This window comes from Montipora foliosa, chromosome 11, assembly GCF_036669935.1.
Source record: "Montipora foliosa isolate CH-2021 chromosome 11, ASM3666993v2, whole genome shotgun sequence".
NCBI lineage: Eukaryota > Metazoa > Cnidaria > Anthozoa > Scleractinia > Acroporidae > Montipora > Montipora foliosa.
In genome coordinates, this window is record NC_090879.1 from 14,580,145 (window position 1) to 14,585,144 (window position 5,000).

The 5,000-nt window shown below is 40.9% G+C and overlaps 1 pseudogene; it reads right to left on the bottom strand.

Annotated features, from left to right (window-relative positions):
• Window positions 1–5,000, bottom strand: part of LOC137976165 (tetratricopeptide repeat protein 28-like) — a 134,981-nt pseudogene that overhangs the window by 827 nt on the left and 129,154 nt on the right.

A 5,000-nucleotide genomic window follows, 5' to 3' on the forward strand; every position in this document is an offset into this window, starting at 1 on the left:
CACATTCCCCGAGCCTGTCACGTAATTTTAAATGGAAAGTTGGTTGAGAGTATATTTGTCACCAGCTTCATGTAAAATGAACACCCGAGAAACAAACCACAAAAGGTTGGAGTTATTTTGAAGTATTTAAGGGCCAAAATAACATGACGGCTAGATCCTCAGTTATGGAAGCAAGTAGTTTTGTCAAGTCCCTGATTAAGTGATTAACTAATCCTGGTGCAGATGCTTACAACACATGGCACAAATGTAAGAACTAGGACAGTATCTTAATACTACTGAAAGCACATGGTACTTCAACAATAATTCACATGTTTTTTGGTCTGACTGCTACTGAGGTATCAATGATTACATCATTTTTTTCAATAACCCATAGAATTGAAGAAAGGAAAATGACATATTGACGCATCAGAATCCAAGTAGTTTTCTCACGATTTAGACATCATTTCTGAAAAAAAAAAAAAAAAACCTTAAGGAAACAAATAGTTTGTTAAATGGCAAAAATATCTGAAACGATTTGTGCTTAGTTCATAGCAACAATTGCTATCCAGTGTTTCTTTGACATGTAGACTGTAAGACGTCAATAGCTAAGTTTACTTTACAAACCTAACTGGCAATCAGCAATCAGTCGCACTGTCAGTCCATCATAACACAGCTCATACAGCTAGCTATCTGCTAATTAACTTGCTTATTAATAACATGTACAAAGTACAACGATTCATTCATTAACGATACACTTAAAATAGCACTTACCATTCTTTTCGCATTCGTGCTGCCCAAAATCAAAGGTGACATCATCGCCAATTAATACAAATGGCGCCCAGTATTTAATGGCGGAATAATTCTGTGTCCCCCGAAGAGATTTCATGGCATGGTGAAGAGCTACACTTGCACTTTTTCTATCTGCCAAGTGTTGGTAGAAACTGGTCATGAACATCAAGGTCGCCCCATCGTCGATTGCCCAGAGTGACACCAGAACAGACCGGGCTCCAGCACACAGGAAAGCCCTGGCTATTCCCACAACACCCACAGATTTCACCTCTCCCTTGCCACTATGACAGCAACTCAGCACAACCAGTTTTGCCTGAAGACGAACTGCGTGAACATCGCTCAACCTTAGCATGTAATCTTCCTCTGTGGGGATCTCGGATGTGCGTTCGTGATTTGGGGCCAAAGCAATTTCTCCAAATTTGCCATCTCCATGTGCAGCAATGTGGATTAAAGCAACTGACGACATTCTCTTCAGAACCTCAGCTTTGGTTGCATTTTTTCCTGTAAGAGGCACAGCCTGCAGAAGTTCTCCAATCGTATGCACCTCTTTTTTTGCACATGGCAGCTGTTCATACATGGCTTCACCAGTGCCATAAGTGACTTCCTTCAAGCACGGATCTCCCACAAGCAGTGCTTCATTCTTACTTTGGAAGTCGTCAGGTGCACTAGCAATCACTTTTAAAGCGGTCAGCGAGGGGATTGCACGGATCCTAACAGAGTCACTCAATGCAGAAAAAGGAGCCAAGCAAAATGGTCCATCCGGAACAAAGACTAAGTCATCACCCTGCAGCAAGTCTACGATAGGACTGACCAAAACATCATACAAGGGCTGCAAAGAGTTCACAGAGAAGCCCAAGGACTGAACGGTCTCCTCAGTAGTTTCCCTACTAAACGAGAAGTTGCTATGTTGTCTGTCAAGCGAACGATTCTCTCATTGTTCAACGGTCCCCGCACTTATCTGTTTCCAAGTAGTTTCCATCAGTGAGTCGGCACTTCCATTTTCGATTTGCTTTTGTCGAAAATGTATCTCACTACCTTCTCTTAGCAACCAGAAGCTGATCATGTTCCTGTCAAGTGCTGTGAAAATAGTTTGAGAAGGTAGATCTTTCATTACATTCATCATACCTGCCGAAGAAGATTTCTCATCAACGCTATACTGCATCTTCAAAATGTCTGCCAAAGCCTGCGCTCGTCCTTGTTCAGCAGCATACAAAGCCTCATCAACCTCTCCATTCTTCAAGAGTCCTGTCCACAGGGCATCGTACGCAAACCGGTTTGTTTCACGAAAGCTTATTTTCCATGAATCCGCTGACTGAAGAAGGCGCCTTATTTCATCATACAAATTTACGCTTTGACGATAGTAATTAAGAGCTTTGCTCAAGGAGTCTGAAATTTCATGAACAAGACCGAGTTGATAACACGCTCTTGCCTGCCCTATGGGGTTCCCTGTTTCCTTGGAAATGCTAAAATATTTCCTGTTGAAGACAAGCGCTTTTTCAAGCTCACCTACATTGTAAAAAGCGTTGCCGAGGCTGCCATAGGAGCTTTCTTCTCCGCCACTGTCCCCTACTTCCTTCGCAATACTAAGATGTTGATTGTGGTACTCTATGGCTTGCTTAAAACTACCAAGACTTTGATAAGCGTTGCCGAGATTGCCATAGGCACTTCCTTCTCCGGCTCTGTCCCCTACTTCTTTTGCAATACTAAGATGTTGATTGTGGTACCCTATGGCTTGGCTAAAACTACCAAGCCTTTGATAAGCATTGCCGAGATTGCAATAGGCACTTCCTTCTCCGGCTCTGTCCCCTACTTCTTTTGCAATACTAAGATGTTGATTGTGGTACCCTATGGCTTGCTTAAAACTACCAAGACTGTGATAAGCATTGCCCAGGTTGCAATAGGCTTTTCCTTCTCCGACTTTGTCCCCTACTTCTTTCAGAATACTAAGACATTGATTGTGGTACTCTATGGCTTGCTTAAAACTACCAAGACTGTCATAAGCGTTGCCGAGATTGCCATAGACACTTCCTTCTCCGCCTCTGTCTCCCACTTCTTTTGCAATACTAAGATGTTGATTGTGGTACTCTATGGCTTCCTTAAAACTACCAAGACGTTGATAAGCGTTGCCAAGATTGCCATAGGCACTTCCTTCTCCGCCTCTGTCTCCTACTTCTTTTGCAATACTAAGATGTTGATTGTGGTACTCTATGGCTTCCTTAAAACTACCAAGACTTTGATAAGCGTTGCCAAGATTGCAATAGGTTATTCCTTCTCCGGCTCTGTCCCCTACTTCTTTTGCAATACTAAGATCTTGATTGTGGTAATCTATGGCTTGCTTAAAACTACCAAGACTGTCATAAGCATTGCCCAGGTTGCAATAGGCTTTTCCTTCTCCGACTTTGTCCCCTACTTCTTTTGCAATACTAAGATGTTGATTGTGGTACTCTATGGCTTCCTTAAAACTACCAAGACTTTGATAAGCATTGCCGAGATTGCAATAGGCACTTCCTTCTCCGGCTCTGAAACCTATTTCCTTAAAAATGGCCAATGCTTCCTTGTAATTTCTTATGGCCTGTTTAAAGTCGGCCTTGCCATGATAGTAGTTACCTAGATTGAAAGAAGTCAAACCCTCGCCTTGTCTGTTTCCCTCTTTTCTTTCAACTCTAAGATCTTGTAGGTGCTGCTCCAAAACGTCCAACTTTCTATCCACCATTCTTGATAATCAGAACTGGGAAGGTTTTATCAGAAATCTGGAAGCACCTAGAAGATAAATGAACAATATCACAAAAACTTCAGTGCCATGACTACACCATGCTAAACCGGCACAGCAAGATTAATTTAACAGTGAAGGAATAACTATCTTAAGGTGGCTCAAACCAGTTTCAACAACTCAAAGAAACGTTCTTATTAGAAGGATTCATGCTACAACACTTTATCATGTAACAACAATGTTATGGTAACATATCAAACATCAATTATTCCCAAAAAAGATTCGGTCATTTTTGTGACGTAAACGTTACCGTGGCATCAGGAAATCCCTGCAAAAACACCCCATTTTTTGGCTCTAGCTGCTCATATCTTAAAAACAAACTTGGTGACCACCAAAATTAATGACAATACCAGAATAAGACTTTCTGCACAGTTTTAAAAAGTTATGTGGAGCACAATCTGAGCCACCTTAACTAATTGAAAATTTAAGGTAGCTCTGAATCTGCTCCAAATAATTTTTTTACACTTTGCAGATAGTTTCAACTTGGCCTGCTAATCACTTTTGTTTACCAATAATTGATGTTTTACATGGTACCATAACATTGCTGCTTCATGCTAAAAGTGCTGAAACTGATTCAAGCCACCTTAAGGAGCCTCAAAAGGGTTTTTTGTTGCTATAGTGTTTGTGAAACGATGAAGGATACCAAAGGATATTTCATAGTGTAGGCAAACTATAAATATCGTTGCAACTCTATTGTTGGGTAATACTTGAAGGGAACTTATGACGTCATATCGGTTGCCATGGCAACACGCGAAGTCCACAAAAAGGCCACCTCAATCGAGAGAGAAAAGTCCTCATATTGTTCAAGTATTGAAATGCTGACTAAGGTTATTTTTCAACAATCCGAACAAACTAACCAACAGGAACAAGTGAGCGATAAAACTATTCAGCGCTAAGTTTTCTTGAATCCATGAACTTGTCATGCAACAAGGCAAATAATTACTGTTGATGCCTTCTGGAAGAAAAAGTCGGCTCAACATAAAAAAAAAAAACCTGTCTTTGGATTTTGTTGGGCAGTGTATAGTTCATTATTAAGCAAAGCCAAGGTCAACAAATTGTCTAACAGGGTAAACAAACTGCAATTAGTTATAAATTATTGCGGTTATGAGGCAAAAAATGAGGTCAATTTTAAACTCTTCAAGGGTCACATGGCGTCAGTACTCATTCCCACGAGTCGCTGGGCTTCGGCAGTGAACCGTGTTCTGTGTAACCAACATTCGCGGAAATGAGAGCGTAACTCACAGCTTTTGTATTAAGTAACAGCTTTGGACTAAATTTACACTTACGTTGCATTGTGGCCATGGTCTACAGTGCTGCAGCCTGTGTTATACAATGGAAACCGCGTGGTTTCACGTAACTTGAAAAGAACTTCAAGCACATAATTTGAAGAAGACGCATAAATTGTCTTCTTATGGAAAGCAACAAGTGACACGCTTGAAAATAGGCAATACAAAAGAACAAG